Raw genomic sequence first — 17843 nt, 5'->3', positions numbered from 1 at the left:
TGCAGACCTTGGGTACTTTCTCTAGCTCCTCCATTGGGGGCCCTGTGTTCCATCCAATAGCTGACTGTGAGCATCCACTTCTGTGTTTGCCAAGTACTGGCATAGCCTCACAAGAGACAGCTATATCAGGGTCCTTTCAGCAAAATCTTGCTGGCATATGTAGTAGGGTCTGGGTTTGGTGGCTGATTATGGGATGGATCCCCAGATGGGGTAGTCTCTGGAAAGTCCATCCTTTCATCTTAGCTTCAAACTTTGTCTCTGTAACTCCTTCCATGGGTATTTTATTCCCTATTCTAAGGAGGAATAAAGTATTCAAAAAACGTTGGTCTTTCTTCTTCTTGTTTTTCTTGTGTTTTGCAAATTGTATCTTGGATATTCTAAGTTTCTGGGCTAATATCCACTTATCAGTGAGTGCATATCATGTGTGTTCTTTTGTAATTGAGTAAATCTTTTTTTAAAATAAAGAATTCTGTGAAGTCCCAAACCTTCATGGGGATAGCAGAGGAAATAGCAGTATGACGTTATCTTTTTCCTGCAGGGTAGCAGCCTGTAACCTTTCACCAGATGACTGCAAGGTCTTTGCCTCCGTCCTGATCAGCAGCAAGATGTTGAAACATCTTAATTTGTCATCTAACAACTTGGACAAAGGGATATCCTCTCTGTCCAAGGCTTTGTGCCACCCAGACTGCATTCTGAAGAACTTGGTGTAAGTGGCCTTGGGAGGTGGGGTGCACTGTAGGGACAGTGGAAGTAGTTTGAATATAGACTCTGCTTACTAAAATCTGCCAGTTGTATGTCTGGGGAAATGGCTCAGTGGGTGGGAGTACTTTCTATGCTGATATCAGCAAAAAATGATGTCTGTAATACCAGTGCTGAGGAGTGAAGATTAGGTGGGTGTTAGAGCTCAGGGATCAGCCATATTGGTGAATCGCAGGCTCAGAACAAGGCAGAGAGCAACTGAGGAAGACACCAGCATTAGCATCAGCCTATACACACAGGAGCACACATGCAACATGCACACTGTTAGATCTCCAAGGCAACATAGAGAGATAGGTAGAAAACAGACTAGAGACTAATCTCAGCCAACTGGACTATTTCTTCCAAAACAGCAAAGGACAGAGTGTTTCCTGTGGTAAAGGGGTGCCTGTGTCTCTTCACTGGGATAATATGAGGGTATTGTTTGCATCCATAATGGGATAGAACAGTTACCTAGTCTCTTATTCCTTGGGCTTAGAATGTAGCTAAAGGGTGCTTGGGCATTCTTTCTTTCCTTGAGTTGTCACAGTTTCTGTGTTGAGCTGCTGACTGGAGGAAGGCCATCTATAGGAATCCTGTCCAGGAACCATGGCATTCTCTCAGACACCACACAGACAAATTAATTAGTTATAATATCTTCCCAATGATGCAGTCCCATAGCAGAAGCTTCAAAGCATAAACCTAAGAAACATAAACAAGCACAGTGGGCTGGAGAGATGGCTCGGTGGTTAAGAACACACACTTTGCTCTTCCAAAGGACCCATTTGTTTCCTAGCACCTGTGTTAGGCAACTTAACATCCACTTGTAGCTCTAGGTCTGAGAACTCAAACATCCTCTTCTGGCCTTCACAGTCACCCTCTCTCACATGGACAGAACACATACAGCACAACACAGATACTCGTAATTAAAAATAAGCCCTTCCAGTCGGCACCAGAACCAGGACACCTTGGGTGCAGGATCAGCAGACACCCCCACAGTCCACAGAGGTCTCTCCACACGATCTTAGGATCACTGGTGAGTGGAACACAACATCTGTTCCAATCTAATTGTGACAGGCCTGTGACAGCATGAAAAAAGACACCAGAGCCCATTCTAAACAAAGGCTTGGGTTCCTCTTGATCAGTTCTGGTATACCTTGATTTCGAACAGACCAGAGAGCTCCAAAATCCTCAAAGGAGACATCACTTCTAGGCACTGTAACATGCCCAGGATCTTAGGACAACAGGATCCCAGGATAACAGGAGCTGGGTCACACCAGTATTTCAGGATCTCACAGGAAGCTTGACTGCCAAGAACTCTGACACACCCAGAATATCAGGTTCACAGGAGCCCACAATCAAAGGATCACAGAGAAAGCTGGACTCTGAGGAGTCCTGAATCAACTGGGATTATAGGAAGGACAGGCTGCAATCAGATATATTGAAGGCAGCAAGAACTTGAGATAATCAGATGGCAGGAGGCAAGCATAAAAGCAGAAGCAACAGAAACCAAGGTTACTTGGCATCGTCCAAATTCTCCCACCATAGCAAGTCCTGGATACACCATCACAACAGAAAAGCAAGACATAGATCTAAAATCACTCCTCATGATAATGATGGAGGACTTTAAGAAGGAAATACAGGAAAACACAGTTAAACAGCTAGAAGCATTTAAAGAGGAAACACAAAAATCCCTCAGAGAGTTATAGGAAAACACTATCAAACAGGTGGTGGAATTAAACAAAACCATCCAGGATCTAAAAAAGGAAGTAGAAGAAATAAAACCGAAAGGGAGACAACTCAGGAGATAGAATCCCTAGGAAAGAAATCAGGAACCATAGATGGGAGCATCGGCAACAGAATACAAGAGATGGAAGAGAGAAGCTCAGGTGCAGAAGATTCCATAGGAAACATGGATACACTATCAAAGAAAATGCAAAATGCAAAAGATCCTAACTCGAAACATCCAAGAAATCCAGGACACAATGAAAAGACCAAACCTACGGATAATAGGAATAGATAAGAATGACTTAAAGGGCCAGCAAATAACTTCAACAAAATTACAGAAGAAAACTTCCCATACCTAAAGAAAGAGATGCCCATATACATACAAGAAGCCTACAGAACTCCAAATAGACTAGACCAGAAAAGAAATTCTTCCTGACACATAATAATCAGGACAACAATGCACAAAATAAAGACAGAATATTAAGAACAGTAAGGAAAAAAGGTCAAATAACATATAAAGGCAGGCCTGTTAGAATTACACCAGACTTCTCACCAAAGACTATGAAATCCAGAAGATCCTGGATGATGTTATACAGACACTAAGAGAACACAAATGCCAGCCCAGGCTACTATACCCAGCAAAATTCTCAATTACCATAGATGGAGAAACCAAAGTATTCCATGGCAAAACCAAATTCACAAATTATCTTTCCACAAATTCAGCCCTTCAAAGGATAATAACGGGAAAACACCAATACAAGGACAGAAACTATGCCCTAGAAAAAGCAAGAAAGTAATCTTTAAACAAACCTAAAAGAAGATAGCCACAAATTGTACTGTATATCTTGGGTATTCTAAGTTTCTGGACTAATATTCACTTATCAGTGAGTACATGTCATGTGAGTTCTTTTGTGATTGGGTTACCTCACTCAGGATGATGCCCTCCATGTACATCCATTTGCCTAGGAGTTTCATAAATTCATTCTTTGGAATAGCTGAGTATTACTCCATTGTGTAAATGTACCACATTTTCTGTATCCATTCCTCTGTTGAGGGGCAGGTTCTTTCCAGCTTCTGGCTATTATAAATAAAGCTGCTATGAACATAGTAGAGCATGTGTCCTTATTACCAGTTAGAACATCTTCTGGATATATGCCCAGGAGTACTATGTCCAATTTTCTGAGGAACCACCAGACTTATTTCCAGAGTGGTTGCAATCCCACCAACAATGGAGGAGTGTTCCTCTTTCTCCACATCCTCACCAGCATCTGCTGTCAACTGAATTTTTGATCTTAGCCATTCTGACTGGTGTGAGATGGAATCTCAGGGTTGTTTTGATTTGCATTTCCCTGATGATTAAGGATGTTGAACATTTTTTCAGGTACTTCTCAGCCAGGTGAGAATTCTTTGTTTAGCTCTGAGCCCCATTTTTAATGGGGTTAAACACAGGAAACTCAAGAAGAACGAAGACCAAAGTGTGGACACTCTGCCCCTTCTTAGAATTGGAAACAAAACACCCATGGAAGGAGTTACAGAGACAAAGTTTGGAGCTGAGACGAAAGGATGGACCAGCTAGAAACTGCCATATCTGGGGATCCATCCCATAATCAGCTTCCAAACGCTGACACAATTGCATACACTAGCAAGATTTTGCTGAAAGGACCCAGATATAGCTGTCTCTTGTGAGACTGTGCCGGGGCCTAGCAAACACAGAAGTGGATGCTCACACTTAGCTATTGGATGGATCACAGGGCCCCCAATGGAGGAGCTAGAGAAAGTAACCAAGGAGCTAGAGGAATCTGCAACCCTATAGGTGGAACAGCAATATGAACTAACCAGTACTCCCCCCCCCCCCGGAGCTCGTGTCTCTAGCTGCATATGTATCAGAAGATGGCCTAGTCATCCATCAGTGGAAAGAAAGGCCCATTGGTCATGCAAACTTTATATGCCTCAGTACAGGGGAACGCCAGGGCCAAGAAGTGGGAGTGGGTGGGTGGGAGAGCGTGGGGGGGGGGGACTTTTGGGATAGCATTGGAAATGTAAATGAAATAAATACCTAATTTTAAAAAAAGAAGATAGCCACGAGAACAGAATCCCAACTCTAACAACAAAAATAACAGGAAGCAACAATTACTTTTCTTTAATGTATCTTATTATCAATGGACTCAATTCCCCAATAAAAAGACATAGACTAACAGACTGGCTACACAAACAGGACCCAACAATTTCCTGCTTACAGGAAGCCCATCTCTGGAAAAAAGACAGACACTACCTCAGAGTGAAAGGCTGGAAAACAATTTCCCAAGCAAACGGTCGGAAAAACCAGGCTGGAGTAGCCATACTAATATTGATTAAAATCAACTTCCAACCCAAAGTTATCAAAAAAGACAAGGAGGGGCACTTCACACTCATCAAAGGTAAAATCTTCCAAGATGAACTCTCAATTCTGAATATCTATGCTCCAAATGCAAGGGCAGCCACATTCATTAAAGAAACTTTAGTAAAGCTCAAAGCACACATTGCACCTCACACAATAAAGGGGGAGACTTCAACACCCCATTCTCATCAATGGACAGATCCTGGAAACAGAAACTAAACAGAGACAGTGAAACTAACAGAAGTTTTGAAACAAATGGATTTAACAGATATCTACAGAACATTTTATCCTAAAACAAAAGGATATACCTTCTTCTCAGGACTTCATGGTACTTTCTCCAAAATTGACCATATAATAGGTCACAAAACAGGCATCAATGGATACAAAAATATTGAAATTATCCCATGCATTCTATCAGATCACCATGGACTAAGGCTGATCTTCAATAATAACATAAATAATAGAAAGCCAACATTCACATGGAAACTGAACAACACTCTTCTCAATGATACCTTGGTCAAGGAAGAAATAAAGATAGAAATTAAAGACTTTTTAGAGTTTAATGAAAACTAAGCCACAACATACCCAAACTTATGGGACACAATGAAAGCATTTCTAAGAGGGAGACTCATAGCTCTGAGTGCCTCCATAAAGAAACTAGAGAGAGCATACACTAGCAGCTTGACAGCACACCTAAAAGCTCTAGAACAAAAGGAAGCAAATTCACCCAAGAGGAGTAGCCAGCAGGAAATAATCAAACTCAGGGGTGAAATCAACCAAGTGGAAACAAAACAAACTATTCACAGAATCAACCAAACCAGGAGCTAGTTCTTAGAGAAAATCAGCAAGATAGATAAACCCTAGCCAGACTCACTACAGGGCACAGGGACAGCATCCTAATTAACAAAATCAGAAATTAAAAGGGAGACATAACATCAGATCCTGAGGAAATCCAAAATACCATCAGATCCTTCTACAAAATGCTATACTCAACAAAACTGGAAAACCTGGATGAAATGGACAAATTTCTAGTCAGATACCTGCCACCAAAGTTAAATCAGAATCAGATTAATGGCCTAAACAGTCCTATATCCCCTAAAAAAATCATAAGCAGTCATTAATAGTCTCCCAACCAAAAAAAAAAAAAAAGCCCAGGACAAGATGGGTTTAGTGCAAAGTTCTAACAGACCTTCAAAGAAGACCTAATTCCAGTTCTTCTCAAACTATTCCACAAAATAGAATCAGAAGGTATTCTACCTTCTACGAAGCCACAATTACTCTGATACCTAAATCACATAAAGACCCAACAGAGATAGAGAACTTCTGAACAATTACCCTTATGAATATCAATGCAAAAGTACTCAATAAAATTCTTGCTAAGTGAACCCAAGAACACCTCAAAACAATCATCCATCATGACCAACTAGGCTTCATTCTAGGGATGCAAGGATGGTTGAATATATGGAAATCCATCAACATAATCCACTGTGTAAACAAACTCAAAGGCAAAAACCACATGATCATCTCATTAGATGCTGTGAAAGCATTTGACAAAATCCAACACCCCTTCATGATAAAAGTCTTGGAAAGATCAGGAATTCAAGACCCATACCTAAACATAATAAAAGCAATCTACAGCAAACCAGTACCCAACATCAAAGTAACTGGAGAGAAACTCAAAGCAATCTCACTATAATCAGGGACTAGACAAGGCTGCCCACTTTCTCCCTACCTATTCAATATAGTACTTGAAGTCCTAGCCAGAGCAATTCAACAACAAAAGGAGATCAAGGGGATATATACAATTTGCAAAACACATGAAACTCAAGAAGAAGGAAGACCAAAGTGTGGACTCTTCGTCATTTCTTAGAATTGGGAACAAAACACCCATGGAAGGAGTTACAGAGACCAAGTTTGGAGCTGAGATGAAAGGATGGACTATCCATCCAGAGACTGCCTCACCAGGGGTCCATCCCATAATCCGAGTCCAAACGCTGACACCATTGCATACACCAGCAAGATTTTGCTGAAAGGACCCTGATATAGCTGTCTCTTGTGAGGCTCTGCCACTGCCTGGCAAATACAGAAGTGGATGCTCACAGGCATCCATTTTACAGAGCATAGGTCCCCAATGAAGGAGCTAGAGAAAGTACCCAAGAAGCTGAATGGGTCTGAAGACCCATAGGAGGAACATCAATATGAACTAACCAGTACCCCCAGAGCTCCATGGGTCTGCATCAATCAAAGAAAACACATGGTGGGACTCATGGCTCTTGCTGCATATGTAGCTGAGGATGGCCTAGTCCGTCATCAATGGGAGGAGAGGCCCTCGCTCCTGATAAGGTTCTATGCCCCAATATAGGGGAGTGCCAGGGCCAGGAATGGGAGTGGGTGGGTTGGGGAACAGGGGGAGGGGATAGGGGATCTTCAGAGGGGAAACTAGGAAAGGGGATAACATTTGAAATGTAAATAAAGAAAATATCTAAAAAAAAAAATGTGGAGGGAATTGGAACTAGTATATGGGAGAGTATCGACAGGTTGGACACATGCTGAACCACTGTACATAGAGCTCTTGAGTACCTGCAGAGCTTTACATCCACAGCGACCCTGACCCCACATCCACACTCAACCCAGCTACCCGTAGATATCAAGGGTTTCTTGTACTAAATTTTAAAAGCTGTTTGACTAGATTAAAGTACCTGTAGCAGACACATAGACTTGTGTCAGAAACTTGGTTTTGTCATGCAGAATGGGACAGTCACAGAGAATAATGCCCATGAACCCCTAAACTTCATCTCATACTAAATGAAACTCTCTTGTAATTGTGAATGGAATAAATGAGTAGGCTAATAATGAAGAAAATTAAGGACTTTAGAACATGGGAGAGAGGTTTGGTGTTTTGGATAGGACCAATGATGGTGATTTTTCATGTCATGTATTCCTATATATTTCATATTATGATGGATAGTGTTAGCTGTCACCCTGGAACAATGATACTCACCTGAGAAGTGAGTATCAATAAAGGAGTGTCCAGGTGGGCCCATGAGCATATCTCTAAGAGATTGTCTTAATTATGCTAATTAGTCTGTGAAGACCCAGCCCTCAGTGGGCAGCACCATTACCCTGGGATTGAGTCCTGGATTATTGAAGAATAGAAAATATAGCCATGCATCTATGGATTCTCTGTACCTTTGCCTCTAGATGTGATGTGGCCAGCTATTTGAAGTTTCTGCCCCCTTGATTTCACACAATGAAAGAGTGCAATCTGCAATAGTGAGCTAAATTAGAGCCTCTCCCCCCCGCCAAAATTGATTTTGATAAGGATATTTTTCTCACAACAGAAATGAAACTAAACCACATAGACATTGTTTTTAAAATATATTTTCATACTGTTTATTATACAAGACAACATTGCTATGGTTGCCCATGTTACACTAACCATGTCACTATAAGAAGTATCATTGAGACACTGCTAATATAAAGGATTCAGATTAGATTCAGGTAAGTTCTTCAAAACATTAGCACTGTCAGTGAATTTACTCAGTTTCAATGCTAGATCTAGTGTGAAATCAGATGAAGGGAAATATGTTCCACTAAGCCAGGAGTTCTTCATCTTACTTGAATATTTTGTCACTGCTACTTACAAAGTTGTAGAACTGTTATATTTCCCCCCTTACATGCCTTTCTTTCCCTGAGATAGGTTAGCCAACTGTTCCCTCAGTGAGCAATGTTGGGACTACCTTTCGGAAGTTCTTAGGCGGAACAAAACACTGAACTACCTAGACATCAGCTCCAATGACCTGAAGGATAAAGGGCTGAAGGTTCTCTGTGGGGCTCTCACTCTCCCAGACAGTGTCCTGAAGTCACTAAGGTAGGATTCTTTGAGCTTGGCCTTGGAGGCTCTGTTTAAGAATCTTTAATATATATGCCTGAGTGTATGCCAGGTAGGGTCACTCACCTCAGGCTCCTGAAGACCCTTTCCTTAGGATAGATAGATCTGTGTCTTGGCCTCTGTGTCATGGTTTTGGTGTGTTGTGGGAAGCTGTTCAGAATATGGACATAAGGGACTGAGAGAAAGAGGGGAATTATGACTAGAGCTGAAGGGATGGTTAAGAAGTTTGGATGGGCACTAGAAGATGAACAAATATCAACAGATGGAAAACTGGAGCCCAGATCCTAGACAGAAGGGTGTATTAGTGAATTTCTCATCACCATGACTGTGATGAAATATCTGACAGAAGCAACTTAAGGGAGACAGGATCATTCGAGGTCATGGTATGGAATGGTCTCATCTCTTCTGTTGGGGAAAAAGCATGATGAAGTGGCCTCATAGTGGATAAAAATTATTCTCAATTTTGTGCATCAGGAAGCAGAGTATGGAACCAAAATCAGGGTCTAGAATATAATCCTTAAGCCTACACCAACTGGCCCACGTCTACCTGTTAGACCCCAATGTTCCAGAGGTCTCCCAACTTCCCAAAATAGTGCCCCGATCTGGGGACTAAGTGTTTAAACACAGGAGCCTGTAGGAGACATTCCGTGTCCAAAGAAAGAGATGAGGAAGAGGGAACCCAGCAATGTGTGTGTGAATTAGTTATTCTGCATGAAAATTCTACCATGGAAAAATAAACAGCAGTGTAACAATAATGGGAAGATAAACGACAGATCTCTCGATTTCAAATTATAAAAGCAAGAGGTATTTGAGTGATTTAGCGTGGTAGTTGTTTTTATCATGCCAAGTGGACTAGTATTCCATGATCAAATGGCTTTTGGTGAGAAATCCAGATGTGTGGGACTGTTACCTAATCTGTTGTGAAATCTCAGAGTCCCAACATTTTTGTCCTATGTAGAAAGGGGTAAGGAAGAAAATTAAAATGCTTGTATAGTGTTTTTCCTCTTATAATGGCTTTGTAAAGCCCACTAAAGTATCATTAAGGATATATATTTGAAAACATTAAAAGTATCCATGATTCCCCAGCACTAAAAAGAAAGAAGAAAAGGTAGTTTAAAAGTATAAACCACCTGAGGTCTCTAAAAATACTGAATTTGTATTTTAAAAAAATCTGTTGGGAGAGGAAAAATCTGTTTTCTCCAATGGAATGACACTGAGTATATCGCCCACACTCCAGGGCATGCCCCATACTCAGGAGTAGTTGGTCAACCCAAAATGGATTCCATGTTTTATAGGCTTCTTTTTTCCCAAACTGGGTGAGAATGAGATCCTACCTCAAAAACAAAACAAAAGTAAAAAGTATATGGTAATTACAAAAACCCTGCTGAGGTTCAGCTCCAGCCTAAGGAGGGTTCTGAGAAAGGCACGAATGGGAACAGCGCGGATTCATTAGTGACTCGGGGTCAGTAGTAGCTGCAAGCTGTCAGTTCAGCTGCTCTCTCTGTTCCCTGGGATTCTCATCATTCTTTCTTCTCCTTTCTGACCAGAGAGCCTGAACCCAGCCTTTTATTTACTAAAGCTACATCATCAAGGGTTTGATCATTGTTAATAATCTTCAAAATTTCTTAAATTTGCTGGGCACTTGTGGCACATGCCTTTAATCCCAGCACTTGGGAGGCAGAGGCAGGCGGATTTCTGAGTTCGAGGCCAGCCTGGTCTACAAAGTGAGTTCCAGGACAGCCAGGACTACACAGAGAAACCCTGTCTCAAAAATCAAACAAAAAAAGTTAAGAATTATCATTAGGGCTGGTGAGATGGCTCAGTGGGTAAGAACACCCGACTGTTCTTCCGAAGGTCCGGAGTTCAAATCCCAGCAACCACATGGTGGCTCACAACCATCCGTAACAAGATCTGACTCCCTCTTCTGGAGTGTCTGAAGACAGCTACAGTATACTTACATATAAATAAATAAATCTTAAAAAAAAAAAAGAATTATCATTAAAAAAATTCTTAAATTTACATAAATTCTATGAATCCCAGATCAATAGTCCCAACCCCCATTTGCTTAGAGCAGAAACTAAAGACAAAGCTAAAGCACATTTCCTTACAGGTTTACATAGCCTGTTCTTCACAGGCTTCTTTTGGTTTCCTAGTACAACACACAGCAGTCTTTTTTTTTAAGATTTATTTATTTTATGTATATGAGTATACTATAGCTGTACAGATGGTTGTGAGCCATCATGTGGTTGCTGTATCAGGGTCCTTTCAGCAAAAGCTTGCTGTCATATGCAGTAGTGTCTGGGTTTGGTGGCTGATTATGGGATGGATCCCCGGGTGGGGTAGTCCATCCTTTCATCCTTGCTCCAAACTTTGTCTCTGTAACTCCTTCCATGGATATTTTGTTCCCTATTTTAAGGAGGAATAAAGTATCCAAACGTTGGTCTTCCTTCTTGATTTTCTTGTGTTTTGCAAATTGTATATATCCCCTTGATCTCCTTTTGTTGTCGAATTGCTCTGGCTAGGACTTCAAGTACTATATTGAATAGGTAGGGAGAAAGTGGGCAGCCTTGTCTAGTCCCTGATTTTAGTGAGATTGCTTCGAGTTTCTCTCCATTTACTTTGATGCTGGCTACTGGTTTGCTGTAGATTGCTTTTATTATGTTTAGGTATGGGTCTTGAATTCCTGATCTTTCCAAGACTTTTATCATGAAGGGGTGTTGGATTTTGTCAAATGCTTTCTCAGCATCTAACCAGATGATCATGTAGTTTTTGCCTTTGAGTTTGTTTATATAGTGGATTACGTTGATGGATTTCCATATATTAAACAATCCTTGCATCCCTGGAATGAAACCTACTTGGTCAGGATGGATGATAGTTTTGATGTGTTCTTGGATTCGGTTAGTGAGAATTTTATTGAGGATTTTTGCATAGATATCCATAAGGGTAATTGGTCTGAAGTTCTCTATCTTTGTTGGGTCTTTATGTGGTTTAGGTATCAGAGTAATTGTGGCGTCTTAGAATGAATTGGGTAGAGTACCTTCTGATTCTATTTTGTGGAATAGTTTGAGAAGAACTGGAATTAGATCTTCTTTGAAGGTCTGATAGAACTCTGCACTAAACTCATCTGGTCCTGGCCTTTTTTTGGTTGGGAGACTATTAATGACTGCTTCTGATTTTTTTAGGGGATATAGGACTGTTTAGGTCATTAATCTGATCCTGATTCTGATTATTATGTGCCAGGAGGAATTTCTTTTCTGGTCCAGTCTATTTGGAGTTCTGTAGGATTCTTGTGTGTTCATGAGCATCTCTTTCTTTAGGTATGGGAAGTTTTCTTCTATAATTTTGTTGAAGTTATTTGCTGGCCCTTTAAGTTATTCTCATCTATTCCTATTATCCATAGGTTTGGTCTTCTCATTGTGTCCTGGATTTCCTGAATGTTCTGACTTAGGATCTTTTTGCATTTTGCATTTTCTTTGATTGTTGTGTCTATGTTCCCTATGGAATCTTCTGCACCTGAGATTCTCTCTTCCATCTATTCTATTCTGTTGCTGATGCTCACATTTTTGGTTCCTGATTTCTTTCCTAGGGTTTCTATCTCCTAAGTTGTCTCCCTTTGGGTTTTCTTTATTGTTTCTACTTCCATTTTTAGATCCTGGAGGCTTTTGTTCAATTCCACCACCTGTTGATAGTGTTTTCCTGTAACTCTCTGAGGAATTTTTGTGTTTTCTCTTTAAAGGCTTCTAGCTGTTTACCTGTGTTTTCCTGTATTTCCTTCTTAAAATCCTCCATCATCATCATAAGAAGTGACTTTAGATCCATGTCTTGCTTTTCTGGTGTGATGGTGTATCCAGGACTTGCTATGGTGGGAGAGTTTGGTTCTGATGATGCCAAGTAACCTTGGTTTCTGTTGCTTCTGTTCTTAACCTTGCCTCCTGCCATCTGATTATCTCAAGTGCTTGCTGCCCTCAATATATATGATTGGAGCCTGTCCTACCTATAATCCCAGTTGATTCAGGACCCCTCAGAGTCCAGCTTTCTCTGTGATCCTTTGATTGTGGGCTCCTCTGAACCTGATATTCTTGGTGTGTCAGAGTTTTTGGCAGTCAAGCTTCCTCTGCGACCCTGAAATACTGGTGTGACCCAGCTCCTGTTATCCTGGGATCCTGTTGTCCTAAGATCCTGGGCATGTTACAGTGCCTGGAAGTGATGTCTCCTTTGAGCACCATGGGGCTGTCTGGTCTGCACCATGGGGCTGTCTGGTCTGTTTGAAACCAAGGTAAACCAGAACTGATCAAAAGGAACCGGAGCCTCTGGTTAGGAAGGGCTCTGGTGTCCTTGTTCCTGCTGTCACAGACCTGTCATAATTGGATTGGCACATATGTTGTGTTCTACTCACCAGTGATCCTAAGATCGTGTGGAGTGTCCTCTGGGGACTGTGGGGATGTCCGCCAATTCTGCGCCCAAGGTGTCCCAGTGCTGGCGCCAACCAGAAGCCTCTTTTTCTTTTTTTTTTTAAGATTTATTTATTTATTTTATGTATGTGAATACACTGTTGATGTCTTCAGATACATCAGAAGAGAGAGCATCTGATCCTATTACAGATGGTTTTGAGCACCATATGGTTGCTGGGAATAGAACTCAGGACCGCTGGAAGAGCAGCCAGTGCTCTTAACCACTGAGCATCTCTCCAGCCTGAGAACATGATATTTTCTGAATCTCTGAGTGCTGTCTGCTGTTGCAGACATCGCTGGGTCTTGTGAAATGCTTCCTTTTCAGATCAGGGAATAACCACAGTATTGTGATTTTTCTCTTACAGTGTGAGATATTGTCTAATCACCACTAGTGGTTGCCAGGACCTGGCTGAAGTCTTGAGGAACAACCAGAACCTGAGGAACCTACAGGTTTCAAACAATAAAATAGAAGACGCTGGTGTGAAGCTCCTGTGTGATGCTATAAAACATCCCAACTGCCACTTAGAGAATATTGGGTGGGCATCACCATGGTCATAGCTGTGTCTCCGAGGGTGGCAAAAGTGGGTGATTAGTGTGCAGAAACGTAAATTAAAACTCCATAGGGGGACTGGAGAGATGACTCAGAGATTAAGAGCACTGTCTGCTCTTCCAGAGGTCCTGAGTTCAATTCCCAGTGACCACATGGTGGCTCACAACCATCTATAATGAAATCTGGTGCCCTCTTCTGGCCTGCAGGCACACATTCAGGCAGAATGCTGTATACATAATAACTCTTTAAAAAGAACAAAAAATCCATAGGGCTAGAGTGCTGGCTCACCAGTTAAAAGCACTAGATGCTCTTCCAGAGGACCTAAGTTCAATTCCCAGCACCTATATGTTATCTCACAACTGTCTGTGACTCCAGTTTCAGGGGACCTGACACCCTCATACAGACATTCATACAGGCAAAATCCCAGTGAACATAAAATGAAAATCAATAATTTTTTTTGAAACTCCATAGGCAATGTAGGTAACATGGCAGTTAGCAGTAGTTAAGCCACTCTAAAACCTCAAGCCTGAAAGCAGTAAATCTTTACTGCTTGCTGATTGCTAGCCTAGCCAGGTATGATTTATCTTGACTAGGCATACTTACAGAATTGATCATCTAGGGAAATATAATGGGGGGGGCAGCCTAACTGTTGGGAATGGAGGCAGGAAAAGGAGGTGGTGTGTGGATAGATGTATAGATGGATGGGTGGGGAGATGCATGGATATATGGGTAGACGGATGCATGGGTGGGAGGATGATTGGTTGCATGCAATGAGTAGATGTTTATTACACAGATGGATGCATATTTAGTTGGGTGAGTCCATAGATGTTTGGATGGATCTATGCACTGGTGGCTGAGTGATTGATGGTTGCAAGTATAGATATATGCTTGTCTTCATTGATGGGAGCCTGCATAGATATATAGCTCTTACTTGGAAAGGAATATATATGGATACTGGATGCATGCATAGATGGTTGAACGAATGCAGCAATGGAGGTCCACTGGAGATGACAGGAGTGATGAGACCACATCTCATTGACTTATTTGAGTGGACTGGTATGGCAACTGCTTTGGCTGCCATGACAAAAATAGATTGACTGGCTCATACAGTAGGGATTTATTGACTAAACACAGTTGCAGAGGCTAGAAGTGACATTATGCATCAACAGGGATGGTTTCTTTAGAGCACCAAACAAGGACTATGTTCCAGGCATTTTTCATTGACTTGAACATGGTTGTCTTCTCCTTGAGTCTTCACAGTTATACAAGATTAGATTCCCACCCTACTGTCTTCATTTTAATTTAACTCCCTCTCTAGAGACTGTCTGAAAATCCATACTCATAGGATACTGGAGACTGGGACTTCAACATATGAATTTTGACAGCTTGTACTTTAGTCCATAGCAGAATGAATCTCCAGGGCTCAAATCAAAAAGTATCAAGGTGTTTGAGATGTAGGCTCAGAGCTCAGCAACCCTTGTCCCCTGTTTCACTGTAGTACACAGTGTGAGGTCCAATTTCATCCCAGCTTCAAGGGCTGGGACAGCAGGCCATTAGTGGAACTATTAGTTCACCACAGACATGGATACTGAGAATGAACAATTGTGATCGCACCTGCCAATAGTCCTCAGAGGCTATGGAGTGAGCACACTCTAGATCTAGACTGAGTCACCACCCACCCACCCACATGCCTTCTCACCCTGACACAGAACTATTCATTTTTGTTGCAGATTGAAAGCCTGCGCACTAACTGGTGCCTGCTGTGAGGACCTTGCTTCTGCTTTTACCCACTGTAAGACCCTGTGGGGAATCAACCTGCAGGAGAACGCCTTGGACCACAGTGGATTGGTTGTACTGTTTGAGGCTCTGAAACAGCAACAGCATACCCTGCATGTACTTGGGTGAGCTGGCCTCTGTTCTCTTTGGTAGGAAGAGTCCTTAGGGATAAGAAAGGATAAACTGAGATCTGAAATGTGCTGCTAATGATATGATAATTTAAGATAGAAATCAGAGCTGGGGGCATGGCTCAGGCCGTAGAGTCCTTGCCACACAAGTATAAGGGGCCAGAGTTTGATCCCCAGAAACTACATGGAAAAAGCCAGGCATAGGGTTTGTATTTATAATCTCAGTAATGGAGAGATAAAGACAAGGAGAATCTGCCCAGAGATTCACACAGGCACGTGCACATACATAAATAATTTTAGAAAATTAAATCTTAAAAGAAGAGTAAGTTAATTAAAGCTTTTTTTTTAATCATTCTAGACTTCGAATTACTGACTTTGATAAGGAAACCCAGGAGTTCCTGATTGCTGAGGAAGAGAAAAACCCATACTTGAGCATCCTAAGCAGTGTGTAAGGCAGAAGCAGAAAACAAGGGTGGATGTTCTGGTGCGAGAAACATGGCTGTATTCTGACCTCGAACTACCTCCAAAGGAAAGAGAGCAGGATCCTTAATTTGGCCCATTATATACAAAAATCACAGGTCACTAACATTCCAGTGAGATACCGTTTCTTTGCCCCCACCACCTTCACCCCCCATTCAGATGTGTTTTGCAAGATAGATATAGCTTTTTGTTTGCACTACAGAATCAAACGGGCCATTCAAAGACAGTTATGGTAAAATGACTGCCTTATGATGACAGTTTTTCCACACATTCTAAGCATACAATAAAGTCTTTAAATGTATCTTTACTTTTAAAGATAAAAGTATCTTTAGAAATCCCTTAAGAAGAGATTTGCCTGTTGGTGGATTACTGGACCTATAATGTCGGTCCAGGCAATAATGGTGCCCCACAAAGTTGTTTAGGGAAATGGACAAAGGTTGGGGAAATGATGATGGAAACTGTTGCTGTTTTGTGTTTTTTATTAAATAATAAATTTAGGCATTTTCTAAGTCTGCTGACTTCTAATCTCAAATGTTAATGCATACATAGTAGTACCTGTGTGTGTGTGTGTGTGTGTGTGTGTGTGTGTGTGTGTGTGTGTTCAGGTCCCTTGGAACTGGAATTACAGGCAGTTATATGCTGTCTGTCACAGGTATTGCAAACTGAACTTGTGCCCTGCAAGAGCAGTATGTGAGCTTAACTGCAGGGCCATTTCTAACCTCTCATCTATTTCGAAGTAGAAAGATAATGGCCATACCAAGGTCCTGATAAAGGCTGATCTGACTTGATTCTTACTCCTATAGCAATCTAATTAGGATTTTTTTTTCTCTTCTCTTTCTGGATGAAGGAGTTTTAAAAGCACATTTTTATAATTTTGCTAGATCTGTGAGAATTTCATACAATATGTTTTGATCATATTCTCCCGCCCTTCTTCTTAACTCTTCTCAGATCCATCCTCCTTCTTTTTCCACCCAACTTTGTGTCATCCCTCGCTCTCCTATCAATGCCAATATGTGTTATCCAAGCATTCTTGGATAGGTGGTCTTTACTGGAGTGTGGCCAGGGACTGCACTTAAAAGCGACCTTTTCTTCCAGCAGCTAACAGTTACAATTACAGCTCCTCAGCTAGGGGTGGAACTTCATGCCCGACTCCACTCTGCATGCTGGCATTTGGTCTTTATTTGGGCATACCTAGGCCTTGTGCCTGTGAAAAGCATGTACTTACAGGAATCATTCGTTCCTTCTGCCTATACTACAAATAAGGGCAAATACCCTTTTTAATCATACCCTATCTTACTCCCCTCTCCCTAAACTACACAAGTAACCCTTGTCTGGCTAGAACCCCTGCTCACCCCATACAAGCTGGTAAACTCCATCTTCCCTTCCTTCCCCAAACCCTCATGCTTAGAGAAAACTTTATGCTAACCTTGTCATCGGTCCTTATCTCTGCCTTTCTGGGAACCAACCCAAGAGTGCCCTCCAAGGGACTCAGGTTCTGACCATGTATAGACACAGTACCAGCTCTTAGCTGGCACGTCATCACCCCTAACCTAAGCTCTAAACACCCCCCACCCTGCCCCACCCTCCCTGCTTTAGCCTGGATGTGAGATCCGGGAACCCACCTGAGAGCTGCCTCTTAATGAACTGGCCTTTATCTACTTTTAATCTGGTCTGATCTGCCCTATATCTGAATCACTGAGGGAGAGAGTAAGCCTGTTAACCCTGT

At 41.7% G+C, this 17843-nt stretch overlaps 1 pseudogene; it reads left to right on the top strand.

Moving 5' to 3' along the window:
* Nucleotides 1-16089, top strand: part of LOC147003725 (NACHT, LRR and PYD domains-containing protein 4C-like) — a 31375-nt pseudogene extending 15286 nt beyond the window's left edge.
* Nucleotides 16090-17843: the final 1754 nt, after the last annotated feature.

The sequence above is a fragment of the Mus caroli genome, unplaced genomic scaffold (genome assembly GCF_978045245.1).
Source record: "Mus caroli unplaced genomic scaffold, Mus_caroli_1 scaffold_8, whole genome shotgun sequence".
Taxonomy (NCBI): domain Eukaryota; kingdom Metazoa; phylum Chordata; class Mammalia; order Rodentia; family Muridae; genus Mus; species Mus caroli.
The sequence above is the reverse complement of the archived record's forward strand: the minus strand, read 5'-3'. Positions and strand labels throughout refer to the sequence as shown.